General features: G+C 47.1%; 1 pseudogene; it reads right to left on the reverse strand.

The window, feature by feature from the left end:
- LOC143382699 (E3 ubiquitin-protein ligase RNF213-like) overlaps window positions 1-20,786 on the reverse strand; it is a 67,422-nt pseudogene that overhangs the window by 44,817 nt on the left and 1,819 nt on the right.

Below are 20,786 nucleotides of genomic sequence, written 5' to 3' on the forward strand. Positions count from 1 at the left end.
ATGGCTTTCTATGTGCAAAGTCGCCCTTCTATCTTCACTGGCAGTAAAAGAGACAATGGCCATCAACAGAGGAATCTCCTGAATACTCAGCACAGGTGAGACTCAACCCAGACATAGCATGGATCTGACAGATCCAGACAAATGCAAGACGCTGCCAATCAATAAATACGAGAGCATTCTCATTCCAGACATCATTAAGATCTAAGTCTAAGCATGCATTTCGCCTTACACATACTCGCTGCTCCCTTAACATGAAAGTGGGAAACAATTAAGATGTGTCAACTCAGGCCATAGGCCACAGCAGCAAAGGTGTGCTGTGATCACCTGCAAATGCCCTGTGTGCTTACCAGCTTTGAAGACCTCTTTGGCAGTACTGAATTTCCTACTAGGATTTAAATGATATATAAATGGCATGGGTTCCGAAGCCACATTTTCCCACTTATATCCATTAGGTAATGTAAAATGAGGAGTTTGAAAAGAAAAACCCAAGTTCCAGTCTGTACCTAAAGACAGAGAAGCATGGGTTGAAAATACACAAACGCCAACCATTTCTTCCAACCCCCAGGACCCTCCTGTCTTGTTCCTAAAGAGAAGGGTACTGACCACAGGTAGGTGTAAAAAGAAGGGACTCTTCATACAGGGAGAAGCAAGTAGGGCCCTTGGAATTACACCTTCTGATGTGGCCATTCAGCTGCCAAATAGGCACTTACCGAAGCAGTCACATCAAAGTGGAATATCATAGGCGTTTTCCGAAACTGAGCATCCCAGAAAGACAGGAGGGAGCCCAGGATGCGGCCCTCATCCACCCGAGTGTCAGTCAACCGAACAATCTTTAAAGGCACCTTTTCACTATTTAACTTCTTTTTCAGTTTTTCATGCAATCTCTTCACATAGAGAGACTTCCCTGTAATGTTAAAATAAGGAAATGAGATCCCAAGCCCATGGACCAAGAGGAACAGAATCCAGAGAGATTAGAAGTTACTTCTTAGGCAAGAGCAGTGGCATACACTTGTAATCCCAGGAGCTTGGGAGGCTGAGGCAGGAAGATTGCAAATTCAAGGCCAGCCTCAGCAACTTAGTGAGGCCCTAAACAACTTAGTGAGACCATGTCTCAAAATAAAAAATAAAAAAGGCTGAGGATATGGCTCAGTGATAGGGCACCCCTGAGGTAAATCCCCATTTAAAAAAAAAAAAAAAAACAGTTACTTCTCTATGTAAAAATCAAAAGGTGATGCAATGGAACATCAGATTAGAGCATAATTGCACCATGAAGCCAGAGTCCCTAGCTGTCACCCACTCAGCATCCTGGCATTCTCCATGATGACAGCAGTGGAAGTATAATAAAGTAAAAGCAGAGGCATGTCCTGAGCAGGGAGGGGAGGGCAGGTTTTGTCCTGACAGGGCACAGTGATGCTCATGGGATGAAATCAACAGAATGGAAGTCACCACCTCTTATTAAGGACACATGACAGTGACTGAAGGGAGGGTGCAAAGCACTCTTCTCCTGGAGCCAGAGCAGCTGTGCCTCCTCTGATCACACCAATGTGACCCAGAAGAGGTCAAGAGTTTACACAAGAAAAAAGTGACCTGCAGAGAAGTCCATGCCAGGAGGAGCTGGGCTCCCAGAAACTACAACCTGGGTGGAAAGGGGGCCCCTTCTAGAGGAAGCACTGACTGCAGGGAGTCAGACCCTCCTGAGACTCACTTTCCCACCTGCAGAGAGGTGTCATCTGAGGTGCTCACTGCTGCAGAGGCAGGGGTCATTGGGAAGCCCTGAGAGACTGCCTTCCCACCCCAGCTGCCACCGACAGGGTCTGTGCTGGGACCTGGTAGTGATGTGCCAGGTAGTCCTGGATGGCATGGAGGGGTGCCTGGGGGATGAGGTGGACTTTGTACTGGCTGAAGGCTGAGGGCAGGTAGCAGCATTCCCATGCCGCGACGCAGACCACCACCAGCTGGTAGTCCTCCCGGGGACACTGTGTGCACAGGCTGCGGAAGAGGGCCTCTGCCTGGCTGGCCACCTTGTAGCTCAGCTGATCCGCAAACAGCAGGCTGTATCCCTTGTGCCCCTGGGAAACCGGGGCCAGGCATCAGTGCAAGAACAGGGCAACCTCCTCAAATGTGGTCCCTGGGGTGCAGAGTAGCACCTCATCGAAAGTGGGTAGGGGCTGACCTGGGGCCTGCATGTAGATGGCCAAGGTAGCCAACAGCACCTCAGAATGGCCACACAAGACCAGGTTGGGCTGGCCAGCCTGCAAGCCCATGGGGAGAGACCGTTCCACAGGAGGCCCGCTCATCCTGGCCAGGCGAGCCAGACAATGGCCCAGGGCCTCCAGGTCTAGGCAGCCAGGCAGAAAGACACTCATGCTCTCCAGGGACTGTTCCATGATGGCCCTCAGCTTGGTCACCAGGCTGATCTCAGCAGATTGCAATGGAGGTAATTTTTCCATCACTGTCCTCACGTGGTGTCTGGGAGCCTCACTGAACCCCTTGGTGGCTTTTAAGACATCAGCTGGGGTGCAGCTGACTTTGATGAAGGACAGCATCATGAGGGCAGCTTCGCTGGGACTCTGCTTCCTGAGCTCGGTGCTCAGGAGGACCAGCTGCTCGGCCGTGTAGAAGTTGAGGTAGAAGTGCTCCCTGCGCTTTCTGCTCACCAGCTCCTTCCAGTCTTCCAGGAAGTGCTCCATCTGCCTGCAGAGGGCTTCCAGGAGCTGGGTGATGTCCCCACTCTCTGTCAACTGGCTTACCAACTCCAAGTGGAAGTCCATGCAGATGGAGATGCCATTCCTGGGGCAGCAGTAGACCTCGGCAGTCCAGGTCCGGAACAGCATGTTTCCCGCAGAGTACAGGTTCAGGAAGGCTTGCAGGAGCCGCTGCACATAGCAGAATAACTGGGGGAAACAAGGGCATAAGGCAGATGTCACAGCGAGCTACTGCAGGGGGACATGCTAATCTAGACACACATGGGTTCTAAGTCAAGGGTTTTGGGTTCACTCCTCCTTCAGGGTCATTGGGAAACACGAAAAGCCTAGAAGAGGGCAGCTACCTTCAGGAAGAGATCAGGTGGCAGATAAGAATGTTGACTGTGGGCTGGGCTGGTCTCAGTGGTAGAGCACTTGCCTGGTATGTGCCAGAACCTGGCTCTATGGCTGTACTGGATGAAAAATTGTCTACTGTGAAGTGCAAATAAACTGTAAGGAAAGAACCTATAACAGGAGGGGGGGGAGGGAGGGAGGAGTGAGGAGAGAGAGAGAGAGAGAGAGAGAGAGGGAGAAGAAGGGAAGAAAAAGAGAGAGAGACTATTACAAAAACCAACAACCTATATCTACAATTATTTTAGGGTTTTTTGGGTTTTTTTTTTTTTTGGGGGGGGGGGGGTTGCTACCAGGGATTGAACCCAGGGTGTTATACCATTGAGTTATGTCCCAGCCCTTTTTCATTTTGAGACAGGATCTCACTAAGTTGCTGACGCTGGCCTCTAACTTACACTCTTCCTGACTCCTTCCTGAGTCACTGGTATTACAGGCATGTGCCACCACACCTGGCTCAGTTACTTTAGTTTTGATGAAGAGTGCCCATTAGAATATTGAGGTGTTTGACTTTGCCAATTTACAGAGTAAATGAAGCCATTCATACTTCTTCTCAGAACTATCTACTTGGTCACCTCCTGCTAAATGCAGCGGATTAACCACCAGTGGTGACAAATCTTAAGGATGCCTCCAGGGCCTCCAGGGCCTGTCCCACCTCAGATGTGGCTCCAGGCAAGGTGCACCCTGCAGACCCACAAGCTCCACTCTCTGGAGCCACTCTGTCTACCAGAAGCCAACCCCTGCCCCTTCCCCTTTGCAGGAAGCAGGGCAGTGAGCATGCCCAGCCTGAGGCAACAGGGCACCTGCTTACCTGAGAAAACCTCTCCACTTCCATATTCTTGTGGTCTTTCTTGCCAGACATCAGCATCAGCTTGTTTAAAAGATCCTTCAGCTCTTCTGAAGTGTAGGAGCGCTCTGGCTCCAGGCCACTGTGACCCCCAGGGAGGATCAGGTGCAGGATGGCATCTGGGGAGATCTGGGAGGCAAAACGTGATTAGAAGCCATTTTCTGGTGGCTAAAACGCTCACTCTGCAGCAGACCAGTGCGTGCCACCAACAGTGCACCTGGAATCTGGGAGGGCTCACCTTGTGGTCGCTTGTGGATGCCCTGATCTCATAGATGCCTCTGCTGTTGATTGCTGTGGCCAGAGACAGAGATGACTGCTCAATGGACCCATGGCTTTTCTTCACTGTCTTCAGCCACTCCAAGTTCCTAGCAGAATCTCGCTGTTGGAACAAAAGCAGAGAACATGGGCCAGGGTTCGAATGACTATCTTCCTGGATGTCCTCCTCCTGCCTCTGCCCTTGCTGGGCAAACTCCAGCCACCCTCCTCTAGGGCTCCAGGCATAACTTCTTGCCTGAGGCTGCCTCAGGTACCCCTGCCTGTTCCCTCAAGACTCTGCCTGTTCCTCAGGACCCTGACCACTCATTGTGGCTGCACTGGTGCCAGGTTTCTAGCTGACACTTGGAATGCACTTGGCCTGCACTTATGGTTGATTCGTAAGATAGCCACAGGCCGTGCTCTCTGGTGGCAGGCCACCATCCTCCTGGGTTCCCAGAACAAAGGCCCTTTGAGGAGAGATGGTTGACTGAACAGGAGCCCTAAATTCTTAATGTCCTGCATTGGTCCCTGAGCATGACCAGAAGAACAGAAAAAATCGCAACAGAAAATGAGCTTCTAGCAGAAAAACTGCAAACTGCTCTCTCTGTCCATCTCCCCACCCTCCAACCACATACGGGACTGTCCCAAGGCTGGTGCAGGCCTCTGGACATCTCTTCTCATTGGGTAAGTTATGAGTGTAAGTTTACTCAGACGCTGGTACAGGTAGTTTACTTAAATGTTTTATTTTTCTGATAAAAAAATTAATCAACATCAATTGTGAAAAATACCAAAAAGTAACTAAATAAAAGGACAGTTACTAAATTCAGAGAAAACTGCTGCACACCCTTTCACACGCGTCTTACTGTGCTCTTTCCACACTTGTCCTGTAGGGTGGTGACTGCTCTTGACATGCAGCTCTGTAGTTCTCTTCCAACCCAAGACAAAGAAAGCATTTCCATAGTGAAGAAAATCTGGTTTTAAACATCAGTTTAAATGGCTGCCTACAACGCCTCCATGCCCACGTGCCCTCAAAGCACAGCTGCTTCCCAAGGCTGCAAGACCTCCACACCTTGGAATCAGGAACAAAACTCACCAGCTTACTGGGCAGATGGGGGTCATTTTGCAGAGCCTTCCAGAGTTCTCTTAAAATTTCCATGAACTTTCTGAAGTCTGCCTTCTTGTCCAGCTTATACAGCAGGGACGCATAGCCCTGCACAGCAACATGGAAGCAGGCCACCCGGTCCACGTCAATGTCGCTTTCTCCAGCTGAGATGGAGGCCAGGTCCACAAATACCTTGAGCTCGGTGATGCCTGGGGCAGAGAGGGAGTCAGCACAGGACCACTCCATGATGCTGCACAACTCTCACCTGGGGCAAGATCCTTCGTGAGACCATCGATAGACACTAAGTAAACACCTAGCTTGTTTGGCACTTCCTGCCTTCCGTTAGGACACCAGGACACATTTTCTTTTGCAGCATATGATGACACCACTGACCAGCATCTAATGTTTACCAAACAATGTCCCAGGCACTGGTCTAGGCTTGTGTGTACCTTATTTCCTTTAATCTACAAACATTATCACCTAAACAAAAACACGTTCCATTGGTAAATAATTTGAATCAAATGTAAGATCATTGTAATGTTTTGAGCAACTAATAAAAAAAATAATAATAATAATGGGCAATCAATTATTTAAAAAACTGAGATAATTCCCCTAGGGTTAATTACTAATCAAAGAATGTAAGTCAAAGCAGACTCAGGAGTACAAGGTGGAAGCAGCAAAGCTCTGGATGAGAGCTGGAGCCAGTGACGCCTCAGTGGCCAGCAGGAGGTGGTGTGTGAGTGCTGTCCCCGCTCCACCTCCTTGAACTTTCTTTCTTACCTCTCCTCCCCTGCCTCTATCTAGTCCACACAACCACACAGGCTCTTTCTAGTTCACACAACCACATAGGCTGCCCAGCCCTAGGCTGGAAGAGAAGTATACAGGTTACACAAGCTTACAGCAGCAACACCCCTCTGTGGGCAAGAGCATGCCTAGGCCTCTGGCAGAATGAGCTTGAAGGAGAAAAAGGAGTCAGGATGCTTATGAAAATGATGCCAGTGTCCACAAATGGAAAGAGCAACAAAGGAAAACAGTTTTAACCAGAAGTCTGAAAAGCTGTCCTGATGCAAACTCCACTGTGGGCCTAGAAGCAGACACTGCCCCCGCAACCCAACACATGCAAATGATTGAGGCAGGACATCCTTAAGGTCAGGAACCCCATTTGGCAAACACCTGAAGCTGAGCTCCCACCATACCTCTCAGCTCGTCGTGTAGCCAGCTGACCAGCTCCTTCTGCAGGGCCAGCTCCTCCAGACACTGGTGGCGGGACTCACTGATGTCCTGCAACAGCTTCTTGGCCTGGATGAGCTGAGGGCTAATCTGGTTCAGTCTCTCATGGTGGGTGGCCTTGAAATCATCAATCTGCAAGATGAAGCTCTGCTATGGGCTGTTCCAGCAACCACCCACACCTGCCCTCCAGTATGCCTGGACAAGCAGCTGCTATAGCAGAGCCTGACACATTCTTGCACCAAAGATAGCATGACCTCCACAGCCCTCCTTGCTAAGCTGCAGTTGCTACTGTCCCCAGTACCCAGGTCCTGTGAGGAAGCTTTCATAGACTTTGAAACCTGCTACTCACAGCAGCCCAGCCAGGTCCATGTTGTTAGCTTCTCTGGGGGGAGTTACTCATAGACTTACCGAAGGGTTCAAGTCTAGGTATAGACAATTCCACACTACGTGTTAAATTTTAAGCATTAACATACCTGCCTCTACTGAAAATCCACACACCTTAGAAATGTGAGACTAACAAACAGGAAGAGATTCAGGCCTGAGCAATGTACCATTGGAGCAATTGCACAACAGGAGCAATGTACCATTTGGCATTCCTACTGCAACTAGGAGAGGTATCTGGACAGATGACAAAATATTTCTCTTTGAGCTTTCATAACCTAAAGAGATGAGATTCCTCTGGAAAGGGGTTGGTTTTTCTACCCTGAACTTTGGTTCTCATATAGACCCGAGAAAACTAGCTAAGGAACAGTCACACTGTCTCAAGCAAAGGTAAAAACCCAGGGCTTGGAATGTTCCAGACTTAGTGCAGCCCAGATGAGAGTCCATGGAGGGGGCTGCCTCACTGATTTTCCCAGAAAACCTGGGGCTTCTAAGGAGTCTGAGGTAGACCCCTACCTCCCAGGAGTCCCCAGAAAATAACTTACAAAGTTTATTAAAGTGTAAATAACACTGAAGTCACCAGTCAATCCAAAATCCTTTTTGAACTGCAAGATGACCTTGGCCGAGCTGATTGCCTGGTGTAGGCTATAGTACTCCTTGATCTGTTCAACACGCTCTGAGATCCAGCCCCTCTGGGCCTGGGGGTCTACTTCACACATGAAGTAGTCACCAGTCAATCCAAAATCCTTTTTGAACTGCAAGATGACCTTGGCCGAGCTGATTGCCTGGTGCAGGCTATAGTACTCCTTGATCTGTTCAACACGCTCTGAGATCCAGCCCCTCTGGGCCTGGGGGTCTACTTCACACATGATCTGGAGGTCTAAAGTCAGGTCATTGTATTTATCTACAAAGTCCTTGAAGAAGACATTAATTTCTCCAAAGGTGATCTCTCCTGACTTCAGATCCTGAAACAGTTTCATGAACCTCTGGTAACAAGGCAAGTACAAGTACTCATAGGCCTCTAAAAGCGCAAGGGTTTGTCTTTCAGATTCTCCTTGGGGATGGCTTAATGACTCTGCAGCTTCTTCCCAGAATATCTGGAAGATGTGGCTGTCCATCAGCAAGTCTATCCTTGCAGCCATTCTTTGGACCTCACGGTCCAGGTTGTAGTGAGTCATCAGCTTGCAGGCTGAGGACGCTGGCTGTCTCACCCTCATGGCTTCATTCAGTCTTTTGCAGTTCAGGTCTTCTGAGTGTCTTGCTTCAATCTCTCCAAAATCCACTTTGGAAACCACAAGGAAACATGGAAGTTAAACTGCTAGACACGGTAGCATCTTATTTTACTTTCCTAGTATTTCTAATAACTTCTTTGAGAAAACACAAATTAATATTATTTATGGGATTTTTTTTTCTTAAGAAGAATTCATCCCTCCTCCCCTCCACCCTGCCACAGGATTGTTCATCAGTTTTCATGATAAAGAACAGACTGGAAACTCTTGTGTGGATAGAACAGTTGGAAACACAAATCCATCTCCCTCCCAAATCCCATTCCAGTGACAGATTAGAAAATGCTTTTAAAACATCAAAACCAGCAGGAACAAGGACAGTAGAAAAGAAGCCCAATAACAACACAACCTAGAAGTAGAAAGATGGCCACACCAGTGGCAAATAACACTTGGGGCCTGAGAACAGAGACCCTAAGGACAAAGCAGAGGTGAGTTCAGCCAGGCCCAGCACAAGTTTCTGGCACTCAAGGACACTAGATGTTAAGGTCACCCTAGACTGGAGGAGGCAGAGAGGGAACTGGAATTGGGTTCAAAGTCTGTTTAAGAAGCAGCTGGTGAGAGTCCACCTCCACCATGGAGGCAGATGGGGGCTGCCCGCCCCTTGTCAAGGGGCAGGAAGGACCAACTGCAGGGCTCTCTGGCCTGGAGGCTACTTCTAGACACACACCTGTCTTGGGCAGCTACAGAGGACAGGGAGTATTCAATCTAAGGACAAAGAGGATGACCAGTCACCAGGGCAGGAAAACTGGAATAAAAGTGGGGCTCACTCTCCTCTTCTCCCTCTTGGCTCCAGAAATCTGGCAGCAGGCAGGAGGTGCAAATATGACAAGCTCACAAGAGAAGCCTCAAGGACTAGGTCAATTTAAGGGCAGCCACAGAGCCCAACAAGTCACAGCCCAGAAGCCCTTTGCCTGTCCATCCACCTGTGGGGACTGTCTTCATACAGACAAACTAAAATCTCCAATCAGAACAGAAGAAGTTTTAATGTGGGAAATGTATCTAAAAAAGCCAATAGGGATTGTGTAGCTCAGTGGTAGAATGCTTGCCTAGCATGCGTTCAATCCTCAGTGCCATTAAATAAATAAATAAATAAAAAATTTTAAAAAGCCTAGCATCCATCCCCAACATGCAAAAAAAAAAAAAAAAAAAAAAAGAAAGCCAACAGATAAAAGCAACTTGGATGAAACGGGAAAAAAAACGGGAAAACATGCTGCAACCATGAACCACAAGAACATAGTATATAAATGAATATTTCAAGAGAAAAGGGAAGGGCTGGGATTGTGGCTCAGTGGTAGAGCACACACCTAGCACATGTGAGGCACTGGGTTCTATCCTCAGCACCACATAAAGATAAATAAATAAAGGTATTTTGTCCATCTACAACTAAAAAAAATATCTTTAAAAAAAAAAGTTTTGGGCATGATGGTACACACCTGTAATCCCAGTGGCTGGCAAGGCTAAGGTAGTAGGATCACGAGTTCAAAGCCAGCCTCAGCAAAAGAAAAATAATAAACAAATCAGTGAGACCATGTCTCTAAATAAAATACAAAAATAGGGCTGGGGATGTAGCTCAGTGTTCTAGTGCCCCTGAGTTCGACTCCAGTGCCAAAAAAGAAAAGAAAAAAGGGAGTGCCTTCAAATTAACTATATATAAGAGCTGAAATGAAGAATTCAATGCCCAGGTTACAGGAGGAGATTGAAGAGAAGGCTCAAGAAGTGAAGCCCAAGCAGGAGAGACGTCATGGGAGTCAGGCAACCATGCCAGGAGGCCCAGCAGCTGCTGATGTGCACCCTGCAACAGGGAAAGCATAATTAACCAATTCAGGAGAACACCCTAGAGCTCTAAGACTAGATCTCTGGCTGAGACCTGCCAGTGCCCCATCCTAGAGATGGAAAAGAGACCCAAGGCCAGGCACAGATTAATGTCAACTTCAGAACACTAGGGACCGACAGTTCTCAAGAGCATCCAGAGAAGGACAACAAGCTCCATATAGAGGATCAGTAGCGAGAATGCATCTGACATCCCAATGCAGCACTCAGGCAGCACTCTGAAGGAAATTCTGCCCCTGGCCCAATGATCAACCTATAGCAGGGGCATAGTTCTGCATCTGGCCTCCTGTGTCCCAGTCCCAGCAAGCAGTAGATGCCACCCTCTGTCAAACAGGAGTCAAGCACAGGCCAGAGATGCAGGACCTGCCCTACCAGCCCAGAGGCCAAGGCAACCCTGGGAGACAGAGGAGATTAAGGGCCAACTCCCCGCTAGGAAAATAAGCCCTCTGTCCTGGGAGACGCTTCAGAGACATCCACTCAGATAGCTGGTTCAGTTTGGGGCTGAATTTGAAATAAACACAATGAAAAAGGGGAAAAGGAAGTACCAAGGCAAGAAATGCAATTCTACCAGCTACAGAAACTTTGTGCCAGAACCATGGAGTGGCCATGGTCCACCACACGGCTCGCCTGTGAATCCTATGTTCACACCATGGTGAAGGCCCTACCCTGAAGAAGGTACCAGTAACTCAGGACACCACTGGGAGTGACAGAGCAGCAAGCAGCCTCATGTTCAGGGCGCAGACTGGAGAAAGATCTACACCTCCCCTCCTTGGGAAGCCAGCATAGGACATTGACACTGGGAAATTGGGGACATCGACGGGTGTAGAGGCACACAAACAAGAATGTACAAGGGAAGCTGCTTCCCTGGGCAAATGCATTGAAAACTGGGTCAAGAATGTTTTTTAAAAGCTTCTCCCTGAAAAATAAGGCCCCTCTATTTGTGGCCTGCTTCATCTCCGTGACAGCTCTCAAGGGTTCCTTGCGCAACTGCGGGAGCAGTACCTTGGATGAGATGCTTCACCTTCCCACACAGCCTCAGGAGGCTGTCCACCTGTCTCTTCTCTCTCATCAGAAACATGACTTCGCCCATCCTCCAGTCCAGTGTCTCTTCCATGTCACAATTTTTTTCTTGGAATGAAGAACTTTCTGTCTCTGGAAAATAATGACAAAGTCAGCCAAAGGAAACAAACTTCACGATATCCCTTTCTCTCCCTGGGAGTGCCCCACAGTCACCATCAGAAGGACAAGGAGGCCCCCACTTGGTGGTAGAGAGGAGGACAGCCAGCACACATGTGAACACGGGCTTCTTACCAGCCTGGCCTCAGCTCACCTAACTGCCACAGGTCCAGAAACTGACTTTTGTGCTTCAGGATCAGCTCCAACCGTCTGACCAATATGGGCCCATTCAGGACATCACCAGCAACCTCTGTGAAGACAGAGCTGGCGGCAGCCATCAGCCTCTTGGCGTCCTCTGTGATGTTGGCTAAGAGTTTCTCATCTGTCCCTGAGAAGATAACGAGCACAATGAGCATGCGGCCCTCCCCTCTCCTTGCCATTAGAACCTCTCACCAGCCCCATGCCCACACGGCGCTGGCAGCAGTCAGTGGTGTTTCCAAATGCGCTGATGCCTCACTCAGCTATGCCTGTACCTATGAGGTTCAGGTCTTAACCTAGTGCATCTCCTGTATGGGAGGAGGAGACCCTTCCAATGGCCAAAGTCAGCCAGGAGAACCACAGTGCTCAGGGTTCAAGTCCTGAGCCCATGCTACAGTGAACGTATTTCTTGAACTACATATGATATTCTTGGAAATTCACCTTGTGGGAGACCAACCTTGCATGTGACTGAGTCATACTCCCTGGCTGGGTGCTGATGCACTCAGTCACAGAAATGTGGCAAAGCTTTCCCCATCCTTCTTAGGTTTGAGGGACAGTGCCTTGTGCATAGGTGTGTCTTGCTACAGCACCATGGGTGAAGTTATGCTCACCTGTTCCTTTGTAATATAACCCCTTGCCCTGTTTAGGATAGAATCTTTCATGGAAGTGCCTGTGTGTGTCCCCTTCTCTTACTATGCCCTTGGATGTGGCCTACTCAGATGTCAGTCAACATGCTGACAACAGACATCATAAAGATAGACTCAGACCCCTGAAACCTGACCCCTTGCCTCATTTGAATAGCTTCTCCTCAATAAAAGGGGTCAGCACATGCTCTCGCTCTCTCTTCCTGCGGACCCTTAAAGTCAGAGGAGCCGTCACTGCGACCCCAAACAAAAAGGTATTTGTGTCTCTTTTATTTTATTTGGTGTACCCAGTCAGCCCAGTTCAACTGGAGTGATCCCTGAGCCTTTTAGTCACAAGTACAGAAACCCGGCACATCTGTCTTGAGAATCCCTGCAGTAGTAGGAAAATAAACTGCAACAGGACAAGCTCACATCAAAGGCCACTCCACGGGTGCAGGGAAGCATCTGCACAGCACCCAGGAAGGAGGCAGATCCATGCTGCAGCTTCATGCTCTGCCTATCTTGTCTGCAGATCAAAACCTGGAACATGAGCTTTTGGAGCAACTAGAGGACAATATTTTAAAACATGACTAGTTTAACTGCCAGACTATTTATCTCACAGTAATATGAGGTTCATATAGTATTATGAGAAGACCAAGTTTATTTTTACCATAAAAAACAAAGATAAAGGGCTGGGGATGTGGCTCCAGGGGTAGCACACTCGCCTGGCATGCACAGGGCGCTGGGTTCGATCCTCAGCACCACATAAAAATAAAATAAAGATGTTGTGTCCACCCCAAACTAAAAAATACATAATAAAAAAATTCTCTCTCTCTCTTTAAAAAAACAAAACAAAACAAAGATAACAGGAGGCTGGGGTGCAGCTTGATGGTAGTGTGTTAGGCTAGCAGGCATGAATCCCTGGTTTATCCCCAGCATCACCCCTACACAGAGTGCAGCTGAGATGACCTTCAGTGGGAGAATGGACCAACCCAGGCACATCCAGACATGGGGACTTTTCTCAGTGATAAAAGGAATGAAACCATGAAGCCAGGAAAAGACAAGGAGGAGTCTTAAATGCATGCTGTGGAGTGTGACAGTGAACTCTTCCCCAGCAGGCTGCTGTGGCCCGTGCACACAGCAGCCACCTTCAGAACCACACACTACTCCTGCCTATGATCTGGTGTAGAACAGAGCATCTGGTTTGGCTGAGACAATCATTGGCCCTGGGTTTTTATTGCCACACAAGTGCTTTCCCACTACAGGATCTGAATCTAGCAATTTACACATAAACCTGCACCATCATTTCCAGGGCAACACACGACACTTGGGAAGGTGATGGCTGAAGAGTCACTTCATGTTGTGTTAGTTATGAATATTGGTCTCAAAATGTGACACATGAGCTTCACAGGGAGGCAAGCTGGGCTTGGACTGATTTCTAATCATTTGTTATCTTGGACACAGTGAGTCTCTAACACCCTGGTTAAGCAATGTGCCCTGGGTACTTCCATTCCCTCATCTGGAAATCAAGGGGCTTGGGGACTTTCAGAGAGGTTGCTTCAAGGACCGTGTGTCCCCCCAGGAACACATATTCAGCAGGCACTCAGCAGACAATGGTTCTAGTGTTAGAAGCTCTTTATGCCTAACACCTGCCTGGGCACCTCCATGCATCCTGCCTTTACCAAACCTCAGCACATGCAGGCTGAGGACCAGGTCAACTACCTTGCCTCTTCATTTGCCCAAGGAAGGACAGAAACTCCAACCAGTCCTACACGCACCGTACAACTTGAAGAGCTGCTTCACATCAGGCCCCGTGAGCAGGTGTTCAAGAATCTCATCCAGGCCTTCCACAGACTCCCTGTTGTTCCTGGGCCAGGACTTGGTGATCACAGCAGACACAAGGCTGCCAAATTTCTGCAAATGATGACAAGAGACTCCCTCCAGTACACTGATCTGAGACTAAAAGAAAATGAATTAAAAGAGAGAGTTGAGAAGATTTTACTGATTTGTCTTTTAATGACACAAATTAGCACCCAAAAGCATTTCATAAATCTACTGAAGCTAGTTTTATAGTGCCTCAAAAAAAAATAATAATACAGAAGAGAGGTTGGGCTACCCCCTGGTAGCTTGGTGTATTGGAGGCCCTGGGTTTCATCCCCCATATTGCAAAAAGAAAAGAAACATAAAATACTAAATATTTCCTAGGGAATTTCCATTGTCCTGGCCTGGCTCCTTATGTGAGGTGCCGGAGGTTTGAAGATGCATACACATGCACAAACACACCCCTACAACCCCAAGTCACACACCCTCCCAGCTCATTGTCAGCTTCTGTATTTCTCTTAGACTTGCCTGTCATGAAAAATGCCAAAAACAAGATGAGGAAAACTTTACTACATCACAAACTGCCCTCAAACACCACAGACACTCCAATTCTCCTTCTGATGCTTCACCAAGAAACAAAACAGTTTTCTTCTTTGCATTCACATTTTTGTAAAAAAATGAAAAAGTTTCAGTGATCAATAAAAAACACAGGATGAACTAATAACAGGTACTTTTGACACTTAACAGGATAAAAGAAAACATTAATTAGCAATGAATAAAAAGTTATAGACCATAGGGAAGTAAGATTTATCCCAGGAATAAAACCATGTTTTTACATCAAAAATCAGTTAATAGGCCTGGTGTAGAGGCACATGCCTGTAATCCCAGCAGCTCACTAGGCTGAGGCAGGAGGATCACAAGTTGGAGGCTAGATTCAGCAACTTAGTGAGGCTCTGTCTCAAAATGAAAAACAAAAAGAGCTGGCAATGTGGCTCAGTGATAAAGCACCCCTGGGTTCCATCTCCAGTCCACACACGCAGACACAAAAACATGAATACATCATACTGATAGAAAAAGTGACACAACCATTGTAATAGATACAGAAGAAGTATCAGGCAAAACTCCAAGAACAAGACCAGGATAGCCAATTTCACTCCTTTCACAGTGCCAGAGTTGCTATCCAGGGCAATTAGGTAAGGAAAAGGAAAAAAAAAGTATTGGGATTGTAAAGGAAGTACTAACTTACAGGCAGATAACATGGTCATCTATGTCAAAACTTCAAAGAAGGTACTCTCCCACGGATACCCCGCTAGAGAAAAGAAATGAGCCTGCAAAGCTGTAGGCCACAGAGACGAGGTGCTGCCCTGTTCCAAGTGCTAGTGATAAACAATCCAAAAACATATTTGAGAAAACAATTTTTAAAAATATTTTTGGGGCTGGAGATGTGGCTCAAGCAGTAGCGCACTAGCCTGGCATGCGTGCGGCCCGGGTTTGATCCTCAGCACCACATACAAACAAATATGTTGTGTCCGCCGAATACTAAAAAATAAATATCAAAAAAAATTCTCTCTCTCTCTCTCTCTCTCTCACTCTCTCTCTTAAAAGTTTTTTTTTAGTTGTAGATGGACACAATACCTTTATTTTATTTAATTTTTATGTGGTGCTGAGGATCAAACCCAGTGCCTCACAAGTGCTAGGCAGGTGCTCTACCACTGTGCCACAACCCCAGCCCTGAAAAAATAATTTGTTACAATAGCAAAGGAATAAAGTACTTAGGAGTAAATTTCATAAAAGAAATGCAGACCTCACCACTTGCAAACTGCAAACTACTGTTGAAAAAACTTAAAGACCAAAATAAATGGGGAGACATTCCAGGTTCAGAAGCCATGAGATGTGACATTGTTAAGAGGTCAACACTCCCCAAAATGACTTACGGATTCAAAGCCATCCCTGTCAAAATCACAGCTGCTTTCCTTGCAAAAACTGACAAAATGATTCTAAAATTCATATGGAATCCCAAGAAATCCAGAATAGCAAACAATACAAAAAGAGGAGAACAAATCAGGAGAATTCATGCTTCTTGATTTTACGACCTACTGGAAAGAAATGGCAGTGGAGACATGGACAGATGTGAGGTGAACCCTCACAGCTGTGGCCAACAGACTTTTTGACAAGAGTGCCAAGATCACTCAAGGGGTGAAGTACAGTGCCTTCCTCAAATGGTCTGGAACAGATGGATCTCCACATGCAAGAGACTGTATCTGGACCCTTACCTCATACCACATAGAAAAAGAAACTAATGTTAAGAGCTAACACTCTAGAGCTTTCAGAGGGGGTTGCTCCATGACAGAGCAGTTATTAGCATGTAGTCCTAGGTTAACACTCAGTGCCAAAAACAAAATAAAAACCTTTTAGAGGAAGACACAGATAAATCTTCATGACCCAGGATTTAGCACAAGATGTCAAAATTACTAGCAACAAGAGAAAAAAAAAAGACACATTGAATTTTTCCAAAAGTAAAAACCTTCCCAGGATTGGTGGGGCACACCTGTAATCTCAGCTACTCAGGAAGCTGAGGCAGGAATATTGCAAGTTTGAGGGCAACTTTGTGAGACTGTTTCACAAAATAAAAAATAAAAAGGGCTAGAGATGTAGCTCAGTGTTAGAGCACCCCTGGTTTCAATCCCTACTACTACAAAAAAGAGAGAGAGAAAAAGAAATTAAAAACTTCTGTGCTTCTAAAGAAAACACCAAGAGTGAAAACAATCCAGAGAATGGGAGAAAATGCTGGCAGATCACATATCTGACCAGAGATTTGCATCTGATTATCCAAAGAACTCTCATAAGCCACAATAAAAGAAAGACATAGAGCCCAATTAACCATTTGAGGAAGGCACTGTACTTCACCCCTTGAGTGATCTTGGCACTCTTGTCAAAAAGTCTGTTGACCGCAGCTATGAGGGTTCACCTCACATCTGTCCATGTCTCCACTGCCATTTCTTTCTAGTAGACATTTGTCCAAAGACATAGAAAACAGAAATAGCCAAAAAACATATGAGAAGGTACCTGAGGTCATAGCTATCAAAGTCACCAGAGAAACCACTCCACACCCCCAAACTGCACAGTCACAGGTCTGAGAGCACAGGCTATGGGGGTGTGGAGAAGTCAGGTCCCTCCTAGGCTGGCAGCTGACATGGAAATGGTCCAGCCACTGTGGGAATGGGCCAGATAGTCCTTCAATCACACAGGTACCAAGTGATCCAGCCACTCCACCATAGGTGTAGAGAGTGTGAACAGCACATCCACACAAACCCATGTGTGGAGGTTCACAGCAGCAGACTGATAACAGCTATCAGGGAGAGCCTGGATGTCCACCACAGGACAAATGGAACATAAAAGCCCCCTGAGGCCATATGATGAGCAACATGTAGTCATGAAAAGGGACAAAGTACTGACAGGTGCTCCAGAGTGAATGACCTTGAACACATGCTCAACGAAGCCAGGCACCCAAGGCCACAGCCTGTGTGACTTCATTGCTGAGACACCTGAGTAGTCTGTGGAGGAGGAAGGAAGATTAGGTGCTGCTGGGGAGGGGCTTGTGGCCAGCATGGTGGAGGGCAGACTCTGCAGCTGAAGGGCTGCATTTTCTTTCTGAGCTCATGAGAATGTTGCCAAGGAGACTGTGCTGGTAGCACCCACACCTGAAACACACCACTCCCCCCAAGTTTGGCTTCCAAGGGTGAGTGACAGGAGATGTGGCTACCATGTTACTAAAGCACTGAGAAAAGAACAAATGAAAGCCTTAGAAGTATTAGTTATGTAAAAAGACTAGAGCCTGTTTCCCTAGAAAAAGTGAGCTCTGCTTCTCACAACTCCACTGGCCAGCAGTGTGCAGGACATGAAGTATCCAGCAGGAAATACAGAAGGACCCTGGGAGCCTCAGGGTACTGTGTGGGGAATGTGCCGGGGCAGAACCTCCTCCCACTTTGCAGAAAAAAAGCTAAGTGAAACGACAGAATCTTTCCCCTCTTTTTCTGCAGTGTTGGGAATAGAACCCAGGGCCATGCTGGGCAAGTGTTCTACCCCAACAAGGATGGAGTCTATTTAACTTCAGAAGCTTCCTTCCATAGATGTTTTGTCAACCTTTGGGGTCATTTCCTGCATATCTGTTGGGCAAGAGTTAACAGACCACAAACAAACCAGTGGCAACGATCACAATGGCAACTGGAGGCACAGTCCACCAGATCAGCTGCACGATGGCTTGTTGAGTGTGGCTGTGGTTTTGCACAGGGTTCTGCAGCAGGAAGCCAAGTTGCATGTCAAGGAGTGGGTAGAGAGCACTGGATTGCAGCATGAGGCCCAATCCAGGGAGGGGGCACCAAGGACCCAATCCTGGTCAGCACAGGCCTTGGAACTGGCAGGCACTTAAGGCCTGGAGCTGTCCATGTCAGCAAGCATCTGTGAACCCAAGCATGTTTCCCAAGAAGAGATTAGTCACCTGGCAGGCAGAGCTCACAGCTTCGATGACACACTTCTCAAAGCTCTTGGCCACACTGTCCTTGAGACCAGCAGCACCACAGAAGGCAGAGATCTGGGAAAGGGGTCTCTCCTGCAAACACGAAGTTGGGTGGGGGTATAAGTGCCTGATTGTTCTGACTCCCCTCCTCCCTGCTCTACACTAAGCATGTCCTCCCTGCCCCTCACTACAAGATTAAAGATGAAACCAAGTTAGTCTCTTCTCATATTGCAAAAAAAGCAACCAGAATAGCAGCTTGTAAAAACATGCAAATTTTGAAAAAGAGCCATTTTTCCTTTCTTTTGTCTTTCTAAAAACATCCATTTAATCAGATCCATATAAAATATTCATGGAGAAACCAACTTTTCTGGGTCACAGACCTTCATTCAAAATGAAGGGCATTTTTTGTTTGTTTATTTCCTCCATGTCACTGTGTTTAATAAGGCTCCTGCCACCAGCAGGTCCCTTGGAGCACCTATACATGGAGAGCTTGATGACACGTATGTCTAGGGCCCCAGTAAGAGCACAATCCCATTCCCTGACTCTTTTCAAGAACGTCACACTAGAACTCTGAAATGTTTCTGAGGTCAAACTGCAAAGCCCTGATCAGAAACAGAAATGCAAAGCTTGGGTGGATCCCAGGGCCTGTACATGCTGTTCTCTGCTTGTAGCCCCAGGTGCTGCCAGCAGTCTGGGCTCATCACCATGTTGATGGTGTCCTCCATGTCTGGTACCTTCTTGAGCCTCCCTTCCATGTCCCCCAGCAGCGACTCCTTCCAGTCATACTCTGCAGGAAAGTTTATTTCCACCAGCCGCCGTCAGACCTGCAAAACCCACATGTTAAGTGACAGCCACAGGGACAAGTAAACACCACAGAGATATCCTAGAGAAAAGACAGCAACAAGGCATGGGGGCACCTGTGGTCCCAGTTACTCAGGAGGCTGAGGCAGGGGGATCTTGAGTCCAAAGCCAGCCTCAGCAACTTAGTGAGGCCCTAAGCAATTCAGTATGACCGTCTCTAAATAAAAAATAAAGAAAAGGGTTGGGGATGTGGCTCAGTAGTTGAGTGCCCCTGGGTCAAATTCCCAGTATAGAAAAAAAAAAAAAAAAAAAAAGAAGCACTTTGCTAAAGCACCTGAAGGCAGCATCCTAACACGTCTCCAAGCCCAGGTAGGCATCCTATCCACACACCATAAGAACAGGAGCCTAGAGCAGGTGCCCCTAGCCACATGCCTCCATATGTCCACCTGATATCTAGATCCAGGGTCTACCTTGGGACACAAAATGCATTTACTGGTCATGTCTCTTTTCTAAAGAAGTTCCCTGGCCTTATCTTTTCTGATACTGACAATTTTGAAAAGTTCAGGTCATTCTGCAGACTGTCTCTTGACCCAGTTGGCTCACAGTTTTCCTATGATTACAATGGTTTGGTTGGGACACTACTAAGCCAAGCCACGTAAAAATGTACTCAGTGTACTCATCTGCACTTTCCACAGGTGCCTAGCCAAACACCTTGAGCCTGACCAAGTGGCCCATGTAACCTGTTGGTGCTACCAGGGCTGACCAAGAGGTCGGTCCTTGGTTAAGGCTTATCTGCCAGATTTCTTCACTGTGAAAGTCATCTTTCCTCATCCATAAAGGCTTCTGCAATGGGACACTTGAAATCCTGTGACCTCCTGGCACCCCCACCGAGCTCAGGATTCCTGAGTGATACCTGCCTGCATCAGCTACTATACCTTGGTTACAGAGTGACAGTTTTCTATTGCAATTATTTCTTCTACATTTCTTAACTCCATTCTTCAATAGAAGAATAGAAAAGTTCCTTTTTTCTCTTTTTTTTTTCCTGTAAGTATGTTTATCAATGAATTTTAATCCATTCCTATCACTTTGCCTTTTATGGGGCTGGGGTTGTGGCTCAGCAGTGGAGTGCTCACCTATCATGTGCAAGGCCCTGGGTTTGATCCTCACCACCACATAAAAATAAACAAATAAAATTAAGGTATTGTGTCCAACTACAACTGAAAAATGAATATTCAAAAAATAATAATCAAATTGTTCCAGATTCAGCTAATGTGAGCATCTTTAACAGTTTTCTTAAAAATTTGGAATAACTTTAGACTTGAAAAAATGCTGCAGAGATAGCCCAGATAATTTCTATGTTCTCTTAAACCCCATTTCTGCCATCATAAACATGACCACAACTCAGTTGTCAAAAGTGAAAAGCTAGCAATGACAGACCACCATGTCAACCACAGACTTCACATGGAGTCCTCTTGGCCATCTGAGGAGGAGTCTGGATCACCACATGCCTGCAGCCTCAGCATTTCCTGACATTCCAGCACAAGGAGCTCTTGGCCCCCTTGTGCATCTCGCACTGACTCATGGAGGTGGTTCTTCTTCCAGGAACAGCATTGTGTGGTGGGAAACGG

The sequence above is a fragment of the Callospermophilus lateralis genome, chromosome 17 (assembly GCF_048772815.1).
Source record: "Callospermophilus lateralis isolate mCalLat2 chromosome 17, mCalLat2.hap1, whole genome shotgun sequence".
In the NCBI taxonomy this organism is placed as follows: Eukaryota; Metazoa; Chordata; class Mammalia; order Rodentia; family Sciuridae; genus Callospermophilus; species Callospermophilus lateralis.